A 27,143-nucleotide genomic window follows, 5' to 3' on the forward strand; every position below is an offset into this window, starting at 1 on the left:
GCTTTATGTACCCTACCTATCACTATCCCTGCTTCTGAAGAAGCTGCAGCAACCTCTCCCTATGCTCAGATCAGCAGCAGTAAGATGGCGGTCGGCGGGAACGCCCCTTTATAGCCCCTGTGATGCCGCAGAAAGCAAGCCAATCACTGCAATGCCCTTCTCTAAGATGGTGGGGACTGAGATCTATGTCATCACGCTGCCCACACTCTGCGTCCACCTTCATTGGCTGAGAAATGGCGCTTTTAGCGTCATTGAAACGCGACTTTGGCGTGAAAGTCGCGTACCGCATGGCTGACCCCACACAGGGATCGGCTCGGTTTCATGAGACGCCGACTTTGCCAAAAGTCGGCGACTTATGAAAATGAACGATCCGTTTCGCTCAACCCTACTCCTGCGTTATTATGGATATATTTTTGTCCATATGCACATGCACTTTATTGCCACTTTGCTTTTGATGATATTGAATCCATGTAACTTACCTGTTTTTTACTATGGGGTACATGACATGCCTACATTCCATCACATGTATTAACTGACACATATGTGTTTTTCTTGATTAGCTGGTGCTAGTTGCTTACAATCTTTGCAGGCTACATGAGTTAGTGTTATTATTTACTATTTAGGCTGCAATATACCTGCAAATGCACCACTGCACAAAAATTACCATCCTCACTACATAGTGGGTTGTTCCTCTGGTCTTTTGTGTTCTATGGGCAGATACACACTTTGTGTTGTCAATACCATGTTACCAACCCTTGCTTCCTTTTTTGTCTTTAATAATAAATAATAATTTTTTGTACCACATACATCTAATGGATTTCATTTTCATATATTGGACCCCACAGTTCGTTTTTTTTCTCCCTTGTTGCATGATGAAGAAGGGGAAGTGGGGATGCACATGATGAAGTGGGGGAGTTGTTAGAATCTGTTTAGTTTGTTACTATCCACCATTTTCATGTGGAGTTCTGGCTGCTGGTCTTTTTCCTCTGGTGCTGGGTTTGTCTTGGGTCAGGTGTTTGTTTCACTCTTTATTAACCAGCACCAGCCTCCCAGTCCTTGCTGGACAACAGTGTTAATCTGCTTGAGCTCTATCTTGGTGCTTTGATTAGTGTTCTGTGTGTATTATTTGTGCAGTGCTGGTACCTCTGGTTCTGCTAGCCTTAGTTTCTGTTTTCTATTGGTTTCTGCAGCCTTCTCTGTGTTTTCTACTAGGAGGTGACCCGTTTTTGTACCCAGTCCTTAGTTCTTTTAGGGAACCCCTTCCCCTTATCTATAGGTCTTCGCTTGAGATTAACCTAGGATCGTCGGTGGGTCTATTCGCAAGGAATGGGTCACCCACTCCATCGTAGGGTTTCAGCCTAGTCATAGTGCAGGGTCAGTTTTCCCCCTTCTACGTTAGGCCTGTGTTGCAGATCTGTAACAGTTTGTCCAGCCAGAAAGAAGTATAAAAAAATAAATAAAACCCTCCCGGATTTCTGCAACATGAACAGTGTTCAAGATCTTGCTCAGTGTCTGCAAGGGTTAACGTTGGAAGTTGTCAGCGTACAGCAGCACGTGAGTAATTGCCCTGGAATCCGCTCTGAAGAATCTAAGGTGGGTTTGTCTGAATGTATTTCTGGTAAACGGCAGGATTTTTTTTAGTTTAAAAATGCATGTTTACTTTATTTTCAGCTTAGACCCAGGCCTTCAAGGGCTGAATTACAGCGTGTGGGGATTATTATGTCGTTATTGCGAGGTGAGCCCCAAGTTTGGGCATTTTCATTGCGTCCAGATGACCCTTGTTTGATGTCTGTAGAAGCCTTTTTTTTGCTATGAGGGTGTTATATAATGATCCCGGTTGGGTCACTACAGCCGAGGCAGAACTCAGGCGGCTGAAACAGGGTTCTGGCGACGCTGATAGATATTATACCCAGTTCAGACGATGGTCTGCAGAGGTCAGCTGGAATGATCCAGCACTCAAGAGTTAGCTTTTCACAGGTTTGAATGACAGGGTTAAAGATTTGCTCATTGCAAAAAGGTAACTGTGCTCTAGGTAACTGAGGCTATGGATTGGCAGCATGTGCTACAGCAGAGAGTAGCATTCCCAGACAGTTTAATGTGTATGGAGATGATACTTGACTGTGAGATGTTGATGATCAGGCAAGTCCGATTTTGGTGTGCCAATCACATTGTTCCCTAAGATAGCCACCAGCGAACATGGCAGTCGGCGTCTTTCTCATAGAGAACACTGGCGCACTTTGCCGAATGAGTGCTCCTGTGTATGGGAGAGTCAGCTGAAATGGCTGTCAGCTAAATGATCATCCGAAGTTAATGTATTTAACCAGCTAATGGCTGTTTTTATTTTTTTTCTGGATAATACCTGCTATTTCAATTTATAGACGTTTAGGCCAGGAGTGGTATGGTAGATAATTATTTGCTGAGGGTCGCAACAGAGAAGGCTAGTGGACTTACATGAATTTGGCTAATTTGTGCAATAAATACCTTCATTTTATAAGTATATTTTATATAGCAGGAATAGTTTAACCCCTTCGTGACATGCGCCGTACTAGTACGGCGCTGCCGGCACTGCATTAGTGCCAGCCGCAGTACTAGTACGGCGCATCGATCACCGCGGTCTCACGCTGAGCGCCGCGGTGATCGGGTGCGGGTGTCAGCTGTATATGACAGCTGACACCCCGCAGCAATGCCCACGATCGGCGCTGTCGCCGATCGCGGGCATTTAACCCCTCTGATGCCGCTGTCAATAGTGACAGCGGCATAGAGGGGGATCGCGCAGGGACGGGGGCTCCCTGCGCTCTCCCACCGGAGCAGCGCGATGAGATCGCGCTGCTCCGGTGACCTGGAAGGAGTCCCCGGATCCAAGATGGCCGCGGGACTCCTTCCGGGTCATAAGATGACCCTGCTTGCCGGCGTCTGCTGAGAATCCTCATAGCAGGCGCCGGCAAGCCTCTGTTACGTGCCTGTCACATCGGTGATCAGACCGAGTGCTGTGCACACGGTCTGATCACCGATCTGTGATGTCCCCTCCTGGGACAAAGTAAAAAAGTAAAAAAAAAATTTTTCCAAATGTGTAAAAAAAAAAAAAAAAAAATTCCTAAATAAAGAAAAAAAAAAAATATATATTCCCATAAATGCATTTCTTTATCTAAATAAAAAAAACACCACACAATAAAAGTACACATATTTAGTATCGCCGCGTCCGTAACAACCCCACCTATAAAACTATATCACTAGTTAACCCCTTCAGTGAACACCGTAAAAAAAAAAAAAAAAAAACGAGGCAAAAAACAACGCTTTATTCTCATACCGCCAAACAAAAAGTGGAATAACACGCGATCAAAAAGACGGATATAAATAACCATGGTACCGCTGAAAACGTCATCTTGTCCCGCAAAAAAAAAGCCGCCATACAGCATCATCAGCAGAAAAATAAAAAAGTTATAGCTCTCAGAATAAAGCGATGCAAAAACAATTATTTTTTTATATAAAATAGTTTTTATTGTGTAAAAGCGCCAAAACATAAAAAAATTATATAAATGAGGTATCGCTGTAATCGTACTGACCCGAAGAATAAAACTGCTTTATCCTTTTTACCAAACGCGGAACGGTATAAACGCCCCCCCTAAAAGAATTTCAGGAATTGCTGGTTTTTGTTCATTCCGCCTCCCAAAAATCGGAATAAAAAGCGATCAAAAAATGTCATGTACCCGAAAATGGTACCAGCAAAAACGTCAACTCGTCCCGCAAAAAACAAGATCTCACATGACTCTGTGGACCAAAATATGGAAAAATTATAGCTCTCAAAATGTGGTGATGCAAAAACTATTGTTTGCAATAAAAAGCGTCTTTTAGTGTGTGACGGCTGCCAACCATAAAAATCCGCCCAAAAAACGCTATATAAGTAAATCAAATCCCCCTTCATCACCCCCTTAGTTAGGGAAAAATAATAAAATTTTAAAAAATATATTTATTTCCATTTTCCCGTTAGGCTACTTTCACACTAGCGTCGGTACGGGACCGTCGCGCTGCGTCGGCCCGACATACCGACGCATACTGTGCAAGCGCCGCACAACGGGGGCAGCGGATGCTGTTTTTCCACGCATCCGCTGCCCCATTGTGAGGTGCGGGGAGGTGGGGGCGGAGTTCCAGCCGCGCATGCGCGGTCGGAAATGGTGGACCGTCAGCACAAAAAAAGTTACATGTAACGTTTGTTGCTGCCGGCTGTCCGCCACAACACGACGCAACCGTCGCACGACGCTTGCGACGTGTGTCAATACGTCGCTAATGTTAGTCTATGGGGAAAAAACGCATCCTGCAGATGACTTTGCAGGATGCGTTTTTTCGCCAAAACGACGCATTGCGACGTATGCAAAAAAACGCTAGTGTGAAAGTAGCGCTAGGGTTAGGGTTGGGGTTAGGGTTGGGGTTAGGGTTTCAGTTAGAATTGGGGAGTTTTCACTGTTTAGGCACATCAGGGGCTCTCCAAACGCGACATGGCGTCCGATCTCAACGCGTTTGTTTGCGTTAAAAACGCATGCGTTTTTATAGAAAAAAAACAGAACACACTGAAAAGTCACCCACCACCATCAAGGTGATAAAGGGATCCAAACCCTAACCCTACCCCTAAACTCATCCCTAACCGTTTAATGAACATTTTCTGACAGTCATAGTGCCACGTATTTCAGTGCCACGTATTTCAGTGCCACGTATTTCAGTGCCACGATATTTCAGTGCCACGATATTTCAGTGCCACGATATTTCAGTGCCACGTATTTAAGTGCCACGGTATTTCAGTGAAATACGTGGCACTGAAATATCGTGGCATTTACGTGAAATAAGTGGCACTTAAATACGTGGCACTTAAATACGTGGCACTTAAATACGTGGCACTTAAATACGTGGCACTTAAATACGTGGCACTTAAATACGTGGCACTTATATACGTGGCACTTAAATATCGTGGCATGTACATGAAATACGTGGCACTTATATATGTGGCACTTATATACATGGCACTTATATACGTGGCACTTATATACGTGGCACTTATATACGTGGCACTTATATACGTGGCCACTGAAATATCGTGGCACTTATATACGTATATACGTATATAAACGTATTTCAGTGCCACGTATTTCAGTGCCACGTATTTCAGGTTAGGGGTAGGGGTAGGGTTAGGGGTAGGGTTAGGGTTTTTTGTTTTTTTCTTGTTTTCTTGTGTTTTTCTATAAAAACGCATGCGTCTAAAAAAACGCATGCGTTTTACCGCGATTACATGCGTTTTTTCACACATGCGTTTTTAAAAAAAACGCAAGTGTGAAACCAGCCTTATCCTTGGAAAAATAAAAACATGGGGGCTAAAATATAATTTTAGTGGAAAAAAATATATTTTTTATTTTCGCGGCTCTGCGTTATAAACTGTAGTGAAGCACTTGGGGGTTCAAAGTTCTCACAACACATCTAGATAAGTTCCGTGGGGGGTCTAGTTTCCAATATGGGGTCACTTGTGGGGGGTTTCTACTGTTTAGGTACATCAGGGGCTCTGCAAATGCAACATGACACCTGCAGACCAATCCATCTAAGTCTGCATTTCAAACGGCGCTCCTTCCCTTCCGAGCTCTGCCGTGCGCCCAAACAGTGGTTTATCCCCATATATGAAGTATCAGCGTACTCAGGACAAATTGGACAACAACTTTTGTTGTCCAATTTCTCCTGTTACCCTTGGGAAAATAAAAATGTGGGGGCTAAAATATAATTTTCGTGGAAAAAAATTTTTTTTTATTTTCATGGCTCTGCGTGATAAACTGTAGTGAAACACTTGTTGGTTCAAAGTTCTCACAACACATCTAGATAAGTTCCGTGGGGGGTCTAGTTTCCAATATGGGGTCACTTGTGGGGGGTTTCTACTGTTTAGGTACATCAGGGGCTCTGCAAATGCAACATGACACCTGCAGACCAATCCATCTAAGTCTGCATTTCAAACGGCGCTCCTTCCCTTCCGAGCTCTGCCGTGCGCCCAAACAGTGGTTTATCCCCATATATGAAGTATCAGCGTACTCAGGACAAATTGGACAACAACTTTTGTTGTCCAATTTCTCCTGTTACCCTTGGGAAAATAAAAATGTGGGGGCTAAAATATAATTTTCGTGGAAAAAAAAAAATTTTTATTTTCATGGCTCTGCGTGATAAACTGTAGTGAAACACTTGTTGGTTCAAAGTTCTCACAACACATCTAGATAAGTTCCGTGGGGGGTCTAGTTTCCAATATGGGGTCACTTGTGGGGGGTTTCTACTGTTTAGGTACATCAGGGGCTCTGCAAATGCAACATGACACCTGCAGACCAATCCATCTAAGTCTGCATTTCAAACGGCGCTCCTTCCCTTCCGAGCTCTGCCGTGCGCCCAAACAGTGGTTCCCCCCAATGTATGGGGTATCAGCGTACTCAGGACAAATTGGACAATAACTTTTGTGGTCCAATTTCTCCTGTTACCCTTGGGGGAAAAAAAATTGCGGGCTAAAACATCATTTTGTGGAAAGAAAAAATGATTTTTTGATTTTCACAGCGCTACATTCTAAACTTTAGTGAAACAACTGGGGGTTAAAAGTGCTCACCACACATCTAAATAAGTTCCTTAGGGGGTCTTCTTTCCAAAATGGTGTCACTTGTGGGGGTTTCCACTGTTTAGGCACGTCAGGGGCTCTCCAAACACGACATGGGTTCCGATCTCAATTCCAGCCAATTTTGCATTGAAAAGTCAAATGGCGCTCCTTCCCTTCCGAGCTCTGCCATGCGCCCAAACAGTGGTTTATCCCCATATATGAAGTATCAGCGTACTCAGGACAAATTGCACAACAACTTTTGGCATCCAATTTATCCTGCTACCCTTGGGAAAATAAAAAATTTGGGGCAAAAAGATCATTTTTTGTGAAAATTAATATTAATTTTTTTTACGGCTCTACATTATAAACTTCTGTGAAGCACTTGGAGGTTCAAAGTGCTCACCACACATCTAGATAAGTTCCTTAGGGGGTCTTCTTTCCAAAATGGTGTCACTTGTGGGGGTTTCCACTGTTTAGGCACGTCAGGGGCTCTCCAAACACGACATGGGTTCCGATCTCAATTCCAGCCAATTTTGCATTGAAAAGTCAAATGGCGCTCCTTCCCTTCCGAGCTCTGCCATGCGCCCAAACAGTGGTTTATCCCCATATATGAAGTATCAGCGTACTCAGGACAAATTGCACAACAACTTTTGGCATCCAATTTATCCTGCTACCCTTGGGAAAATAAAAAATTTGGGGCAAAAAGATCATTTTTTGTGAAAATTAATATTAATTTTTTTTTACGGCTCTACATTATAAACTTCTGTGAAGCACTTGGAGGTTCAAAGTGCTCACCACACATCTAGATAAGTTCCTTAGGGGGTCTTCTTTCCAAAATGGTGTCACTTGTGGGGGTTTCCACTGTTTAGGCACGTCAGGGGCTCTCCAAACACGACATGGGTTCCGATCTCAATTCCAGCCAATTTTGCATTGAAAAGTCAAATGGCGCTCCTTCCCTTCCGAGCTCTGCCATGCGCCCAAACAGTGGTTTACCCCCACATATGGGGTATCAGCGTACTCAGGACAAATTGCACAACAACTTTTGGTGTCCAATTTATCCTGCTACCCTTGGGAAAATAAAAAATTTGGGGCAAAAAGATCATTTTTTGTGAAAATTAATATTAATTTTTTTTACGGCTCTACATTATAAACTTCTGTGAAGCACTTGGAGGTTCAAAGTGCTCACCACACATCTAGATTAGTTCCTTAGAGGGTCTACTTTCCAAAATGGTGTCACTTGTGGGGGTTTCCACTGTTTAGGCACGTCAGGGGCTCTCCAATCGCGACATGGGCTCCGATCTCAATTCCAGCAAATCTTGCATTGAAAAGTCAAATGGCGCTCCTTCCCTTCCAAGCTCTGCCATGTGCCCAATCAATGGTTTACCCCAACATGTGGGGTATCGGCGTACTCAGGACAAATTGTACAACGACTTTTTTGGTCCAATTTCTCCTGTTACCCTTGGTAAAATAAAACAAATTGGATCTGAAGTAAAAATTTTGTGAAAAAAAAGTTAAATGTTCAATTTTTTTTAAACATTCCAAAAATTCCTGTGAAGCACCTGAAGGGTTAATAAACTTTTTGAATGTGGTTTAGAGTACCTTGAGGGGTGCAGTTTTTAGAATGGTGTCACTTTTGGACATTTTCTGTCATATAGACCCCTCAAAGTCACTTCAAGTGTGAGGTGGTCCGTAAAAAAAATGGTTTTGCAAATTTTGTTGCAAAAATGAGAAATCGCTGGTCAACTTTTAACCCTTATAACTCCCTAACAAAAAAAAATTATGTTTCCAAAATTGTGCTGATGTAAAGCAGACATGTGGGAAATGTTGTTTATTAACTATATTATGTGATATAACTCTCTAATTTAAGGGCATAAAAACGAAAAATTTAAAAATTGCTAAATTTTCATAATTTTCGACAAATTTCTGTTTTTTTCACAAATAAATGCAAGTCATATCGAAGAAGTTTTACCACTATCATAAAGTACAATATGTCACGAGAAAACAATCTCAGAATCACCAGGATCCGTTGAAGCGTTTCAGAGTTATGACCTCATAAAGTGACAGTGGTCAGAATTGTAAAAATTGGCCGTGTCACTTAGGTGAAAACAGGCTTTGGGGTGAAGGGGTTAAATGGCATGTATTCAATGTTTGTATATAACTTAGAGTATACAAAGCTGTTGTATTTTTTGGTTTGTATATAGTGCTGTCATAGCAGCTTGCATCTGTTCACACTTTCTTCATTCTGTATAATATATTTATCTTTTCCTTTTTTTTAATTAAACATATTGTCTTTATATTTCTCTAATGTAAAAAGAAGCCTTTTAGAAAATATATTTTAAGTGTGTCTTCAGATAAAGGAATCTTTCAGCCGCTCAACATTCTAAATACAACTTTCAATTGCTACTCTTTATTTTTGACAACTTATCATGAAAAGTGTCCTATGAATTTTAGTTCATATTCACTTACATGTTTAGCTTAAATCCCCTTTTTACATACTTATTACATAGTGAAAATGATTTGCGAATTTCAAGCTGTGCCCGACCTCTTCATGACACCATTAGCAATTCAAATCCACCGAAGATCTGACTGAATGAATATAACCTCAAATTGCACATTGCATATGCCTCTGACTGGAAAAGGAAAAAAGGAAAAACAATTTTATACCTTCTGCTCATACCATAAATTGCACTTCTTTAACATTTGCTAACAGTCCTACTCCAAATTGAAATTCATGTTAAATAAATAGAAAATCCAGGTTACAAAACAACTTATCTTAGAATGTAATATGCAAATGTAAAAATGTTATGTAATTTTGAAAAAGTAAAATATATTTAAAAACAGAATACACTTTATCTGTAAAATTATGAAAACGCAAACAACATAAATCTTAAACTGTCTCTCTGTACGTGTATATATATAAATGTGTGTATAAACGGGTGAAAAAAGTATTGAACACATCACCAATTTTGTAAGTAAATATATTTGTAAGTAAATATATTTGGCCCGATTCTAACACATCTGGTATTCTAGAATATGTATGACAGAACTTGTTTAGTAAACATAAACGTAGCATATAGCACAGCTCATGTAGCATTTAACGCAGCCACGTAGCATATAGCACAGCCACGTAGTATATAACACAGCCACATAGCATATAGCACAGCCATGTAGCATATACTGTAACAGCCCACGTAGTATATAGCACAGCCACATAGTATATAACACAGCCACGTAGTATATAGCACAGCCACGTAGCATATAACACAACCACATAGCATATAGCACGGCCATGTAGGATATAACAGCCCACATAGTATATAGCTCAGCCACGTAGTATATAACACAGCCACATAGTATATAGCACAACCACGTAGTATATAGCACAGCGACGTAGCATATAGCACAGCCACGTAGCATATAGCACAGCCATGTAGCATATAACACAGCCCATGTAGCATATAACACAGCCCACGTAGTATATAGTACAGTCCACATAGTATATAGCACAATCCACATAGTATATAGTACAGTCCACGTATTATATAACACAGCCATGTAGTATATAGCACAGTCTACATAGTATATAGCACAATCCACATAGTATATAGTACAGTCCACGTAGTATATAACACAGCCCATGTAGTATATATTACAGTCCACGTAGTATATAACACAGACCATGTAGTATATAGTACAGTCCACGTAGTATATAGCACAGCCATGTAGTATATAGAACAGGCACAACCCACGTAGTGTATAGCAGAGCCATGTAGTATATGGCAGCCATGTAGTATATAACACAGCCTGCGTAGTATACAGCACAGTCCACGTAGTATATAGCACAGTCCACGTAGTATATAGCACAATCCATGTAGTATATATTACAGTCCACATAGTATATAACACAGCCCACATAGTATATAGCACAGTCCACGTAGTATATAGCACAATCCACATAGTATATAGCACAGTGCACGAAGTATATAACACAATCCACATAGTATAAAGCACAGTGCACATACTATATAGCACAGCCACATAGTATATAGCAAAGCCACATAGTATATAGCACAGACACAGCCCACGTAGTGTATAGCACAGCGACATAGTATATATCAGCCACGTAGTATATAACACAGCCATAGAGTATATAACACAGCCCACATAGTATATAGCACAGCCCACATAGTATATAGCAGTGTGGGCACCATATCCCTGTTAAAAAATAATTAAAATAAAAAATAGTTATATACTCACCTTCCGGCGGCCCCCAGATCCAGCCCAGGAGTTAGCGATGCTCTCGCCAGGCCCGTTCCCAGCGATGCTTTGCGGCAAGAACCAGTGATGACGTAGCAGTCTCGTGTGATCCTACATCATCTGGGGTCATTTCGCAAAGCATTACTGGGAACGGAGCTGCCGAGAGCATTGTGAGGATGGGGAAGGCTTCGGGGGCAGCCGGAAGGTGAGAATAGCACGATTTTTTATTTTTTTTTAATTATTTTTAACATTATGTCTTTTTACTATTGATGCTGCATAGGCAGCACTAATCCTAAACAGGAAGAAACATGGTTAGACATGAGAATTTGTGATTCATTTAAATGTGGTGGGTGCTCTTTCTGCAGCTGGAATGTACCTTGTAAGGATTTTTTTAGTGCATCATCTGGGAAGAGATTTTTTATGAAGGGCTTTGCAAACTGTAAAAACTCAGGTTTTTTTTATATAGTCAAATATATCTGTCCTCTAAATTATTTTGAGAAAATGAAGATGAAGAGGGAACTTAGAAAATGCATCAGTAAGCATTTGGGGGTTATAAGCCACAAAATAGACAACCCCATATCCCACCATATTTGAGAATACCATCAAGGAAATGCTGAGATTTGTCCTTTTGTGTTCTTGAAGTCATGAGAGAGAATACAAGATGAGGGAACTGGGATAGACTCATTCTGCAGAAGGAGACCCAGTGGATCTTCAAGATGGAGTTTAAATCCTCAAAAGCTCTAAAAAAAATTAACCCTTTTATATGCTTTTTTCATTTGAGCCTGTACTGGTATATATTCCCTTTGATACATTAAGACTAGGGGTGAGTGAACATGCCTAGTGATACTTGGTTATCACTCAAATATCACGGTGTTCGGATGTACTCGTTACACGGCGAGTAATGGGCTGTGTTCTATGTAAAACTCAAATCTCCACCCCGCATTTTTGGCACCTGCTACACAGCCAATAAGTATACAGGGATTGCCTGCGCATCACTGTGAAGCCATCTTGGCTGTGGCATTACTGGGATTAGCTGGCCGTGTGACATCGTCAAGGGTTTTAAGAGAACAGGCACCTTCTAAGGGCTAACCGTTTGCGTTGCTGTTTGTATCACATATAATGTGCATTTAGCCTAGGGAGGCTAGGAGAAGGGAGAGTGACAGAATTAAGAATGGACAGAATGACCGACAGGTGAAGGATATGGTTGTTTTTTATTTTTGTTTTATTACAGAAAACGAGGGATTCAGTGGAATTAGATATTAGGTGAGTATATCTGTGTTTGTTATTTTTAAATAAAAAAAGAAAAGTGTGTCTTATTTCTAATAAAGGACTTTATTAAGGCTGTGTCTTTATTTACCATTATAGACGCCTCCCCATTACTATTCTGTAGGCTTGATGTCAATACAAAGGGGACATCAACCCCACAAATATGAACCCCACTTGCCACCACTACAAGGCAGGTGGGAATAGTCTGGCAAAGCACCAGAAATGGCGTATCTAATAGATAAGCCTTTTCTGGGCATTTTTTGCTATTTTTTGGCTGAGGGGGCCTATATCAATGTCCTCTTACCAGCTTGAGAATACCAGCCCCCAGCTGTCTGCTATAGCAAGGATCATTGTCAAAAATAGAGGGGACCCCATGTCATTTTTTAAAATTATTTATTTCAATAATTAATAATATGGCTTGGGGATTCCTATATTCTTGATAACTAGCCTTGCTGAAGCTGACAGCTGAGGGTTGCAGCCCCCAGTTGTGAGTTTTGCCTGGCTGATTATCTAAAATAGAGGGGAAGCCACCCAATTTATTTATTTATTTGTTTATAGTGCAGGTGGAGACTGATGAATACTCCAATCAGCCGCTCATGCTGTCATTGTTATTTGTGGCAGCAGGTGTCGGCTGATGTGAGTAATAGTCCCAAAAGCCACCGCCTGCTGTCATTGTTCTCCCTCACCATTCTCCCCTGCTCATGCTGATCACCGGCAGAGCTGTCTTCAGCATCCGGCGCTGGATAACAGCGCTTATTGTACTGCTGCTTCCCTGGCGCTCGCCGTGTGGTACTGATGTGGCACATGGGTGGCACACGATTGCCACCTGTGCGCTGCAAGTATTAAACACATGATAACTAGCCACTGACATCTCCGGTACCATTTTGACGTTAGCACGAGCACCGTGGGAATATTTCTAGCAGTGCTCACACTAACATCAGATAGGTGAAGTGAATATATTGGCTATGAACTCCCAGGACCTTTCTGAAGGCACCGGGAGCGTGAGAACTTTCTCACGCTCACGGTGACACCAGACATGTCCTACGAGTTCACTGTGAGATACTTGGCAGCAGTAACAGATGCTGCTCAGTGTTTCTGCTACGTGACAGGTTGTATGGCAACATCGTGCATTCATGCAGCCAGCCATCTAGATGTAGCAGAACTAGACCCGTCGTAGGACAAAATAATTAGCAGCAGCTCTGCGGAAAGGTGAGGAATATTGTTGTTTTTTATTTTTATCTCTTTTGCAAATGACAAGGACATTGGTGGAGTGGGCGAGGTCGTAAGTATGGTTTAATTAAGATTTATCAAAGGAGTCTGCGACATTCTTTCAACTAAAGTACTTTATTCTGAGTGTATGTGTTTTCATACAATGTGATTATGAGGTTAGTAATGGGGGCGTCTTATTGATGCCTCTCCTTTACTAACCTTGGGGCTTGATGTCACCTGACAATACAAAAGGTGACATCAACCCCCTCAACTATCACCCCACTTGCCATCGCTACAGGGTAAGTGGGAAGAGCAAGGCTAAGTACCAGAATTGGTGCATCTTAGAGATGTCAAAGTAAAAAAAAGGGGAGAAGCCAGCGCTGCTTAATGTCAGAATACAAAACATAAAGTGCAAATGCACATATTGATTTCTAACTGTATTTCAAAATGAGACATTTAGCAAACAATTGATCAATTCTTTGAGCGCCCCGCCACTTCACGGCATTCTCATAATGGGGCAGTCCTACTCTACGTTTTTTATATTCGCTGTGCCATTACGGCCTCCTAAATGTATTAAAAGCAAGACCACCTTAAATGCAAGCTGTACCTGAAGCATTTCTGAATCACTCCCATGGCACCAGTTTTATGATCTGGTGGCCTAAGAGCAGCATGAAATGTACTCTGGAGAAGGTGGTACCTGTACTGACCGCAGACCCTGAACTTAACACCGCAACTAGAAGTAGCCGTGGAATGTACCTAGCGCTCCTTAGACATCTCGACACAGCCGGAGGACTAATTACCCCTAGAGATAGAAAAGGGAAAACTATCTTGCCTCAGAGAAAATCCCCAAAGGATAGACAGCCCCCCACAAATATTGACTGTGAGAGGAGAGAGAAAAAACATACACAGACTGAAATGAGAATTTAGCAAAGGGGGCCAATTCTAGCTAAATAGAAAGGATAGGACAGAGTACTATGCAGTCAGTATTAAAACACTAGAAAATATCCACCACAGAAAATACAAAATCTCCACAGCTAACAAAAGATATGGAGGGTATATCTGCATCTCCAGAGATACCAGCTTGGCTAACAAATCCTTATACAGACCAAGCTGGACAAGACAAAACATGGAAAAGAACTGAACAATAAGGCCACAGCATGTGGACAGCAAAAATCAAGGCCAGAACTTATCTTTGTTGAAATGAACTGCAAAGCAGGAGAGACCAGGCAGAGATGTGAATCCTCCAGGAACAATGGACAACTGGCACTGACTAAAGGGTGAAGCAAGACTAAATAGCCCAGTCAAAATTGCAAAAAGTGAACACACCTGATAAATGCTGCAATTCAGAAACAGCAGTGCTACCACTTACAACCACCGGAGGGAGCCCAAGAGCAGAATTCACAACAGTACCCCCCCTTGAGGAGGGGTCACTGAACCCTCACCAGAGCCCCCAGGCCGATCCGGATGAGCCAAATGAAAGGCACGAACCAAATCATCAGCATGAACATCGGAGGCAACAACCCAAGAATTATCCTCCTGGCCATAACGCTTCCATTTGACAAGATACTGAAGCTTCCGCCTCGAAAAACAAGAATCCAAAATCTTCTCAACCACATACTCCAACTCCCTATCAATCAACACCAGGGCAGGAGGATCAACAGAGGGAACAACGGGCACCACATATCTCCGCAACAAAGATCTATGAAAAACATTATGGATGGAAAAAGAGGCTGGAAGGGCCAAACAAAAAGACACTGGATTGATAATCTCAGAAATCCTATAAGGGCCAATAAACCGAGGCTTAAACTTAGGGGAAGAAACCTTCATAGGGACATGACGGGAAGACAACCAGACCAAATCCCCAACCCGAAGCCGGGAACCAACACACCGACGACGGTTAGCAAAACGCTGAGCCCCCTCCTGAGACAACACCAAATTGTCAACAACATGAGCCCAAATTTGCTGCAACCTGTCAACCACAGAGTCCACCCCAGGACAATCAGAAGGCTCAACCTGCCCCGAAGAAAAACGAGGATGAAAACCAGAGTTACAAAAGAAGGGTGAAACCAAGGTAGCAGAACTAGCCCGATTATTAAGGGCAAACTCGGCCAATGGTAAGAAAGCCACCCAATCATCCTGATCAGCAGACACAAAGCATCTCAAATAAGTTTCCAAAGTCTGATTAGTTCGCTCAGTTTGGCCATTTTTCTGAGGATGAAATGCGGAAGAAAAAGACAAATCAATGCCCAGCCTAGCACAAAAGGCCCGTCAAAACCTAGAAACAAACTGAGAACCTCTGTCGGACACAATATTCTCCGGAATTCCATGCAAATGAACCACATGCTGAAAAAACAACGGAACCAAATCAGAAGAGGAAGGCAACTTAGGCAAAGGTACCAAATGAACCATCTTAGAAAACCGGTCACAAACCACTCAGATAACTGACATCCTCTGGGAAACCGGAAGATCCGAAATAAAATCCATAGAAATATGCGTCCAAGGCCTCTCAGGGACCGGCAAAGGCAAAAGCAACCCACACGCGCGATGGAACAGCAAGGCTTGGCTAGCGCACAAGTCCCACAGGACTGCACAAAAGAACGCACATCCTGTGACAAAGAAGGCCACCAAAAGGACCTACCAACCAAATCTCTGGTACCAAAAATCCCAGGATGACCGGCTAACACAGAACAGTGAACCTCCGAAATCACTTTACTAGTCCATCTATCAGGAACAAACAATTTCCCCACTGGACAGCGGTCAGGTTTATCAACCTGAAATTTCTGAAGAACCCGTCGTAAATCAGGGGAGATGGCAGAAAGAATCACCCCTTCCTTTAGAATACCGACCGGCTCAAGGACCCCAGGAGAACCAGGCAAAAAGCTCCTAGAGAGGGCATCAGCCTTAACATTCTTAGAACCCGGAAGATACGAGACCACAAAATCAAAACGGGAGAAAAACAGGGACCATCGAGCCTGTCTAGGATTCAGCCGTTTGGCAGACTCGAGATAAATCAGATTCTTATGATCGGTCAAGACCACAATACAGTGCTTGGCCCCCTCAAGCCAATGTCGCCACTCCTCAAATGCCCACTTCATAGCCAACAACTCACGATTGCCGACATCATAATTGCGTTCCGCAGGCGAAAACTTTCGAGAAAAGAAGGCACACGGTTTCATCAAGGAACCATCAGAATTCCTCTGAGACAAAACGGCCCCTGCCCCAATCTCAGAAGCGTCAACCTCAACCTGAAAAGGAAGAGAAACATCCAGCTGATGCAACACAGGGGCAGAAGTAAATCGGCGTTTAAGCTCCTGAAAGGCAGAAACAGCCGCAGAGGACCAATTCATCACATCAGCGCCTTTCTTCGTCAAATCGGTCAGGGGTTTGACCACACTGGAGAAGTTGGCAATGAAACGGCGATAAAAATTAGCAAAGCCCAAAAATTTCTGAAGGCTCTTCACGGATGTGGGCTGGATCCAATCATGAATGGCCTGAACCTTAACCGGATCCATTTGTATAGATGAGGGAGAAAAAATGAAGCCCAAAAAAGAAATCTTCTGTACTCCAAAGAGGCACTTAGACCCCTTCACAAACAAGGCATTATCACGAAGGATCTGAAATACCATCCTGACTTGTTTCACATGAGTCTCCCAATCATCTGAAAAATCAAAATATCATCCAAATATACAATCATGAATTTATCAAGATAATTCCGAAATATATCATACATGAAGGACTGAAACACAGATGGAGCATTAGAAAGTCCGAATGGCATCACAAGGTATTCAAAATGGCCTTCGGGCATATTAAAAGCAGTTTTCCATTCGTCACCCTGCTTAATACGAACAAGATTATATGCCCCTCGAAGGTCAATCTTAGTAAACCAACTAGCCCCCTTAATCCTAGCAAACAGATCAGAAAGCAAAGGCAAAGGGTATTGGAATTTGACCATGATCTTATTCAAGAGGCGATAATCAATACAGGGTCTCAAGGAGCCATCTTTCTTGGCAACAAAAAAAAACCTGCTCCCAATGGTGAAGAAGATGGCCGAATATGCCCCTTCTCCTAGGACTCCTTAACATAGCTCCGCATGGCGGTATGTTCCGGCACAGACAGGTTGAAAAGTCGGCCCTTAGGGAACTTACAGCCTGGAATCAAGTCAATAGTACAATCACAGTCCCTATGCGGTGGAAGGGAACTGGACTTGGGCTCATTGAATACATCCTTGAAATCTGACAAAAACTCAGGAATTTCAGAAGAGGGGGAGGAGGCAATTGACATCAAAGGAACGTCACCATGAACCTCCTGACAACCCAACTAGTCACAGACATAGATTTCCAATCTAATACCGGATTATGCACCTGTAACCATGGGAAACCCAGCACAATAGCATCATGCAAATTATGCAACACCAGAAAACGACAATCTTCCTGATGGGCTGGCGCCATGCACATGGTCAGCTGTGTCCAAAACTGAGGTTTATTTTTAGCCAACGGTGTAGCATCAATGCCCCTCAAAGGAATAGGACTCTGCAAATTCTGCAAGGGGAAACCACAACGTCTGGCAAATTCTAAGTCCATTAAGTTTAGAATCCACAAATGCCATGACAGAAAATGACGATAATGAGCAGATCAGGGTCACAGATAACAGAAATTTAGGTTGTACAGTACTGATGGTAACAGAACTAGCGATTCTCTTGGTACGCTTAGGGCAATCAGAAATAACATGAGCAGAATCGCCGCAGTAAAAACACAACCTATTCTGATGTCTGAATCCTTGTCGTTCAGCTCTAGACACAATCCTATCACACTGCATAGGCTCAGGACTCCGCTCGGAAGACAATGCCATAGTGTGCACAACTCTGCGCTCGCGCCATCGTCGATCAATCTGAATGGCCAGAGACATAGAATCACTCAGACCAGCAGGTGTGGGGAACCCCACTATAACATCTTTAACGGATTCAGAAAGACCCTTTCTGAAGATTGCCACCAAGGCATCCTCATTCCATTTAGTCAGTACAGACCATTTTCTAAACTTCTGGCAATATGATTCTGCCGCTTCTTGACCCTGACACAGGGCCAAAAAGGTCTTCTCAGCATGATCCACTGAATTAGGTTCGTCATACAATAACCCAAGCGCCTGAAAAAAGGTGTCTACATTAAGCAACGCCGGATTCCCAGGTTCCAGAGCAAATGCCCAATCCTGGGGGTCACCACGCAGCAGAGATATAATAATTTTAACCTGCTGGATGGGATCACCAGAGGAACGGGGTTTCAGAGCAAAAAACAGTTTACAGTTATTTTTAAAGCTCAGAAATTTGGACCTATCCCCAAAAAACAAATCAGGAGTTGGAATTCTAGGCTCTAAAACCGGAGTCTGAACGATATAATCGGAAATACCCTGTACTCTAGCAGCAAGTTGATCCACATGAGAAGCCAATCCCTGAACATCCATACCAGCGCCGAACTCCTGAGCCACCCAGAGGTAAAAAGGGAAGAAAAAAAAAACACAACAGACTACAGAAAAAAAAATGGCTCAGCACTTTCCTTCCCTTCTTCTGAGATGCGGTTAACTCATTGTTGGCCAATTGTACTGTTATGATCTGGTGGCCTAAGAGCAGCATGAAATGTACTCTGGAGAAGGTGGTACCTGTACTGACCGCAGACCCTGAACTTAACACCGCAACTAGAAGTAGCCGTGGAATGTACCTAGCGCTCCCTAGACATCTCGACACAGCCGGAGGACTAATTACCCCTAGAGATAGAAAAGGGAAAACTATCTTGCCTCAGAGAAAATCCCCAAAGGATAGACAGCCCCCCACAAATATTGACTGTGAGAGGAGAGGGAAAAAACATACACAGACTGAAATGAGAATTTAGCAAAGGGGGCCACTTCTAGCTAAATAGAAAGGATTGTTGTGAATTCCGTTCTGGAGCTCCCTCCTGTGGTTGCTAATGGTATTTTTGTGAGTTCTGCCCTTGGGCTCCCTCTGGTGGTTTCGAGTGGAACTGCTGCTTCTTTGGGTAGCTGTGGCAGCTGCCTTCACTAATCGCCTTGCCTGGGTTTGTTATTTAAACCTGCTCTGGGCTTTAGTTCATGCCAGCTGTCAATGTCCTTGGCTTGGATTTGGTTCTCTCCTTGGATTTCTCATATGGCCTGTCCTTGTCAGCAAAAGATAAGTTTTTGCTAGTCCTTGTTTGTCCATTTGTTTGGACTCTATTGCTTTGCAAATATGTCTCTTTTTGTCCAGCTTGTTACTATGTCATATTCAGGCTAGCTGGAAGCTCTGAGAAAGCAGATTTGCCCCTCCACACCGTGAGTCGGTGTGGAGTTCATTTTTGTAAAATCTGCGTGGATTTTGTAGTTTTTAATACTGACCACACAGTATCCTTTTCTCTCTGTCTATCAAGTTTAGTATTGGCCTCCTTTGCTGAAATCTGATTTCATTTCTGTGTACGTCATTTCCCTCTTCACTCACAGCCAATATTTGTGGGGGGCTATCTTTCCTTTTGGGGTTTTCTCTGAGGCAAGATAGCTTTCTATTTCCTTCTTTAGGGGTAGTTAGTTCTTAGGCTGTGAAGAGGTGTCTAGGGAGAGTTAGGAACATCCCACGGCTATTACTAATGTTGTTGTTAGGATTAGGGACTGCAGTCAGTAGAGATACCACCTTCTCAGAGCTCGTCCCATGTTGCATTTTAGCCACCAGGTCATATCAGTGTGGCCTCTTAACCACCAGGTCATAACAGTACAGCTAAAAAATAGGAGCGCGTGCACCACTGGATAGAGGTACAAAGGTAGGTTCCCACACCTTACAATAAATAAAATGAAAAACCTTGCACTCAACTTAGATGCTCCAGTGAGAAATTTAATGTAGTACACCACAAAACGTTTCGGTCCAACATGCAGGACCTTCATCAGTTATGTACTGCTAGAAAAGTGGAGGGTAGACACGACTAGCGTGTCACTAGGCACATGTGTACACAGCGTCTGTATTAGGATGCTAAGAGAAAACCAGACCTACTGGTGTCCGTTGTTACTTGAATCTGTGCCCGATTCAGACGCGGTACCCACCGCTCGTGGATACGCGTCTGAATCGGGCACAGATTCAGTTCATTTTTTTTTCCTTTGCAGCTTGTTTTGTCTTTTTTTTCCCCTTAATCTCTGGGTGGTTCAGGATTTTGGTGCTGATATGGAGGTTCAGGGTCTGTCCTTGCGCGTGGATCAACTCGCTGCAAGGGTACAGAGTATCCAAGATTATGTTGTCCAGACTCCGGTATTAGAGCCTAGAATTCCTATTCCTGATTTGTTTTCTCGGGATAGATCTAAATTTTTGAATTTTAAAAATAATTGCAGATTGTTTTTTGCTCTGAGACCCCATTCCTCTGGTGACCCCATTCAGCAGGTGAAGATTGTTATTTCTTTGCTGCGTGGCGACCTGCAGGACTGGGCATTCTCCCTTGAGCCAGGAAATCCTGCATTGCTTAATATTGACGCATTTTTTCAAGCGCTCGGATTGCTGTATGACGAGCCTAATTCTGTGGATCAGGCAGAAAAAATCTTTGCTGGCTCTGTGTCAGGGTCAGGAAGCAGCAGAAGTATACTGCCAAAAATTTAGAAAGTGGTCTGTGCTCACAAAATGGGATGAGTATGCCCTGGCAGCGATTTTTAGAAAGGGTCTTTCTGAAGCCCTTAAAGATGTTATGGTGGGGTTTCCTACGCCTGCTGGTCTGAATGAGTCAATGTCTTTGGCCATTCAGATTGATCGGCACTTGCGCGAGCGCAAGGTGGTGCACCATATGGCAGTGTCCTCTGAGCAGAGTCCTGAGCCTATGCAATGTGATAGGATTTTGACTAGAGCAGAAAGGCAGAAATTCAGACGTCAGAATGGCCTGTGTTTTTACTGTGGTGATTCTGCTATTTCTGATTGCCCTAAGCGTACTAAGAGGGTCCCTAGGTCTGTTACCATTAGTACTGTACAGCCTAAATTTCTCTTGTCTGTTACCCTGATTTGCTCATTGTCGTCCTTTTCTGTTATGGCATTTGTGGACTCTGGCGCTGCCCTGAAATTAATGGACTTAGAATTTGCCAAGCGCTGTGGTTTTTCCTTGGGACCTTTGCAGAGTCCTATTCCCTTAAGGGGGATTGATGCTACGCCATTGGCCAAGAATAAACCTCAGTACTGGACACAGTTAACCATGTACATGGCTCCAGCACATCAGGAAAATATTCGCTTTTTGGTGTTGCATAATTTGCATGATGTTGTTGTGCTGGGTTTTCCATGGTTACAGGTACATAATCCAGTGCTGGATTAGAGATCTATGTCTGTAACTGGTTGGGGTTGTCAGGGGATACATAGTGATATTCCTTTGATGTCCATTTCCTTGTCCCCTTCTTCTGAAGTTCCAGAGTTTTTGTCGGATTTCCAGGATATATTTGATGAGCCCAAGTCCAGTTCCCTGCCTCCTCATAGGGACTGCGATTGTGCCATTAATTTGATTCCTGGCTGTAAGTTCTTAAAGGGCCGACTTTTCAATCTGTCTGTGCCAGAGCATGCCGCTATGCGGAGTTATGTAAAGGAGTCCTTGGAGAAGGGGCATATTCGCCCGTCTTCGTCACCATTGGGAGCGGGATTTTTTTTTGTTGCCAAGAAGGATGGCTCCTTGAGACCCTGTATAGATTATCGCCTTCTCAATAAGATCACTGTCAAGTTCCAGTACCCTTTACCTTTACTTTCTGATTTGTTTGCTCGGATTAAGGGTGCCAGTTGGTTTACTAAAATCGACCTTCGAGGGGCGTATAATCTCGTGCGTATTAAACAAGGTGATGAACGGAAAACAGCATTTAATACGCCCGAAGGCCATTTTGAATATCTTGTGATGCCATTTGGGCTTTCTAATGCTCCATCGGTATTTCAGTCCTTTATGCATGATATCTTTCGGAATTATCTGGATAAATTCATGATTGTGTATTTGGATGATATTTTGGTTTTCTCCGATGATTGGGAGTCTCATGTGAGGCAGGTTAGGATGGTATTTCAGGTCCTTCGTGCTAATGCGTTGTTTGTGAAGGGGTCTAAGTGCCTCTTTGGAGTTCAGAAGGTTTCTTTTTTAGGTTTCATTTTTTCTCCCTCGGCTATTGAAATGGATCCTGTTAAAGTCCAGGCCATTCATGATTGTACTCAACCTACATCTGTAAAGAGCCTTCAGAAATTTTTGGGCTTTGCCAATTTTTATCGCCGCTTTATTGCTAATTTTTCTAGTGTGGTGAAGCCTCTGACCGATTTGACGAGGAAGGGCGCTGATGTGATGAATTGGTCCTCTGCGGCTGTTGAGGCCTTTCAGGAGCTTAAACGTCGTTTTACTTCTGCCCCTGTGTTGCGTCAGCCAGATGTTTCTCTCCCTTTTCAGGTTGAGGTTGATGCTTCTGAGATTGGGGCAGGGGCCGTTTTGTCTCAGAGAAATTCTGATGGCTCTTTGATGAAACCGTGTGCTTTCTTCTCCAGAAAGTTTTCGCCTGCTGAGCGCAATTATGATGTCGGCAATCGGGAGTTGTTGGCTATGAAGTGGGCATTTGAGGAGTGGTGACATTGGCTTGAGGGAGCCAAGCATCGCGTGGTGGTCTTGACTGATCATAAGAATCTGATTTACCTCGAGTCTGCTAAACGGTTGAATCCTAGACAGGCTTGGTGGTCTCTGTTTTTCTCACGTTTTGATTTTATGGTCTCGTATATTCCGAGATCTAAGAATGTGAAGGCTGATGCCCTTTCTAGGAGTTTTTTGCCTGATTCTCCGGGAGTTCTTGAGCCGGCTGGGATCCTCAAGGAGGGGGTGATTCTTTCTGCCATCTCCCCTGATTTGCGGCGGGTACTTCAGGAGTTTCAGGCTGATAAACCTGACCGCTGTCCTGTGGGGAAACTGTTTGTTCCTGATAGATGGACTAGCATGGTAATTTCTGAGGTTCATTGTTCGGTGTTGGCTGGTCACCCTGGGATTTTCGGTACCAGAGATTTGGTGGTTAGGTCCTTTTGGTGGCCTTCCTTGTCGCGGGATGTGTGTTCGTTTGTGCAGTCTTGTGGGACCTGTGCTCGGGCTAAGCCTTGCTGTTCCCGTGCCAGTGGGTTGCTTTTGCCTTTGCCTATTCCTGAGAGGCCCTGGACGCATATTTCCATGGATTTTATTTCTGATCTTCCTGTTTCTCAGAAGATGTCTGTCATCTGGGTGGTTTGTGACCGGTTTTCTAAGATGGTCCATTTGGTACCGTTGCCTAAGTTGCCTTCCTCCTCTGATTTAGTTCCATTATTTTTTCAGCATGTGGTTCATTTGCATGGTATTCCAGAGAATATTGTGTCTGACAGAGGTTCCCAGTTCGTTTCCAGGTTTTGGCGGTCATTTTGTGCTAGAATGGGCATTGATTTGTCTTTTTCTTCAGCATTCCATCCTCAGACAAATGGCCAAACGGAGCGAACCAATCAGACCTTGGAAACCTATTTGAGATGCTTCGTGTCTGCTGATCAGGATGATTGGGTGACCTTTTTGCCATTGGCTGAGTTTGCCCTTAATAATCGGGCTAGTTCGGCTACCTTGGTTTCGCCTTTCTTTTGTAATTTTGGTTTTCATCCTCGTTTTTCTTCAGGGCAGCTTGAGCCTTCTGACTGTCCTGGTGTGGATTCTGTGGTGGACAGGTTGCAGCAAATTTGGACTCATGTGGTGGACAATTTGCCGTCGTCGGTGTGTTGGTCCCCGGCTTCGTGTTGGGGATTTGGTCTGGTTGTCTTCTCGTCATGTTCCTATGAAGGTTTCTTCCCCTAAGTTAAAGCCTCGCTTTATTGGGCCTTATAAGATTTCTGAAATTATTAATCCGGTGTCTTTTCGTTTGGCCCTTCCAGCTTCCTTTTCCATTCATAATGTGTTCCATAGATCCTTGTTGCGGAGATATGTGGTACCTATGGTTCCCTCCATTGATCCTCCTGCTCCGGTGTTGGTTGAGGGGGAATTGGAATATGTGGTGGAGAAGATTTTGGATTCTCGTTTTTCGAGGCAGAAGCTTCAGTATCTGGTCAAGTGGAAGGGTTATGGCCAGGAGGATAATTCTTGGGTTGAGGCCTCCGATGTTCATGCTGCCGATTTGGTTCGTGCTTTCCATTTGGCTCATCCTGATCGGCCTGGGAGCTCTGGTGAGGGTTCGGTGACCCCTCCTCAGAGGGGGGGTACTGTTGTGAATTCCGTTCTGGAGCTCCCTCCTGTGGTTGCTAATGGTATTTTTGTGAGTTCTGCCCTTGGGCTCCCTCTGGTGGTTTTGAGTGGAACTGCTGCTTCTTTGGGTAGCTGTGGCAGCTGCCTTCACTAATCGCCTTGCCTGGGTTTGTTATTTAAACCTGCTCTGGGCTTTAGTTCATGCCAGCTGTCAATGTCCTTAGCTTGGATTTGGTTCTCTCCTTGGATTTCTCATATGGCCTGTCCTTGTCAGCAAAAGATAAGTTTTTGCTAGTCCTTGTTTGTCCATTTGTTTGGACTCTATTGCTTTGCAAATATGTCTCTTTTTGTCCAGCTTGTTACTATGTCATATTCAGGCTAGCTGGAAGCTCTGGGAAAGCAGATTTGCCCCTCCACACCGTGAGTTGGTGTGGAGTTCATTTTTGTAAAATCTGCATGGATTTTGTAGTTTTTAATACTGACCGCACAGTATCCTTTTCTCTCTGTTTATCAAGTTTAGTATTGGCCTCCTTTGCTGAAATCTGATTTCATTTCTGTGTATGTCATTTCCCTCTTCACTCACAGCCAATATTTGTGGGGGGCTATCTTTCCTTTTGGGGTTTTCTCTGAGGCAAGATAGCTTTCTATTTCCTTCTTTAGGGGTAGTTAGTTCTTAGGCTGTGAAGAGGTGTCTAGGGAGAGTTAGGAACATTCCACGGCTATTACTAGTGTTGTTGTTAGGATTAGGGACTGCGGTCAGTAGAGATACCACCTTCTCAGAGCTCGTCCCATGTTGCATTTTAGCCACCAGGTCATATCAGTGTGGCCTCTTAACCACCAGGTCATAACAAGGATAGGACAGAGTACTTTGCGGTCAGTATTAAAACACTAGAAAATATCCACCACAGAAAATACAAAATCTCCACAGCTAACTAAAGATATGGAGGGTATATATGCATCTCCAGAGATACCAGCTTGGCTAAACAAATCCTTATACAGACCAAGCTGGACAAGATAAAAACATGGAAAAGAACTGAACAATAAGGCCACAGCATGTGGACAGCAACAATCAAGGCCAAATCTTATCTTTGTTGAAATGAACTGCAAAGCAGGAGAGACCAGGCAGAGATGTGAATCCTCCAGGAACAATGGACAACTGGCACTGACTAAAGGGTGAAGCAAGACTAAATAGCCCAATCAAAATTGCAAAAAGTGAACACACCTGATAAATGCTGCGATTCAGAGACAGCAGCGCTACCACTTACAACCACCGGAGGGAGCCCAAGAGCAGAATTCACAACAACCAGAGAGGGCAGCACAAATAAAGGTTGACCAGGTCTGGACGCAGACATTTCTAGTACAACCTCCACACTGCCTAACCAGCACCACAGATAAAGGGTGAGACAGGCTTGTACGCCATTCTTTCTGTGTTTTTTGTGATTGACCTAGGCTGCTGTACACAAATACAGCAGCCCTGCCCTGCTTTAGGCTTTTTTTGATTGTGCACCTGTGTCCAAGCCTGTCTCACCCTTTATCTGTGGTGCTGGTTAGGCAGTGTGGAGGTTGTACTTGAAATGTCTGTGTCCAGACCTAGTCAACCTTTATCTGTGCTTGCTCTTTCTGGCGCCATGGGAGTGATTTATAAATGCTTCAGGTACAGCTTGCATTTAATGTGGTCTTGCTTTTAATACATTTAGGAGGCCGTAATGCCACAGCGAATTTAAAAAATGTAGAGTAGGACTGCCCCATTATGAGAATGCCGTGAAGTGACGGGGTGGCTCAAAGAACTGATCAATTGTTTGCTAAATGTCTCATTTTGAAATACGGTTAGAAATCAATATGTGCATTTGCACTTTATGTTTTGCGTTCTGACCATAAGCAGCGCTGGCTTCCCCCCTTTATTTTACTTTCATCTTAGTGATGCACCTTTTCTGGGGCAGATGAGAGCTGATGTTTTTAGCCTGGAGGGGCCAGTATCTATGACCCCTTCGTAGGCTCTTAATATGAGCTTGCAGCTTTCTGCATAGCCTTTGCTGGTTATTAGTTATAGGGGGTCGTAAGCCTTTTTTTAGGGTCCCCTATTTTAATAGCCAGTAAAGGCTAAGTATACAGTTGTGGGTTGATATTAATAGCCTGGGAAGCTCCATGGGTATTACCTCCTTCCCAGGCTATAAACATTGGCCCCCAGCCATTGGTTTTCCCTCTGCTGGTTATGAAAATTACTCAAGAGCCCCATCCATTTTTTTCAAAAAAATTATATATTATTCATTAAATACATGTACAATAAGCTGAACACACACTGTACAAATTGTATTTGCCACAGACATCTGTATATCCACCTATTCTATTTGTATTTACTGTATGTAATCTCTCTCTTCTATCCTTTCGGCCCTTGCTGTGTTTTTACAGTAAGCAGCTAAATTGCTGGCTTTTCTTCTATGTATGTAATATACACTGCTCCAAAAAATAAAGGGAACACTTTAGCAACAGGATATAACTTCAAGTAAATCAAACTTCTGTGCAATTATACTGTCCACTTAGGAAGCAACACTGTTTGACAATCAATTCCACATGCTGTTGTGCAAATGGAATAGACAACAGATGGAAATTATTGG

Source organism: Ranitomeya variabilis, chromosome 2, assembly GCF_051348905.1.
Source record: "Ranitomeya variabilis isolate aRanVar5 chromosome 2, aRanVar5.hap1, whole genome shotgun sequence".
Lineage (NCBI taxonomy): Eukaryota > Metazoa > Chordata > Amphibia > Anura > Dendrobatidae > Ranitomeya > Ranitomeya variabilis.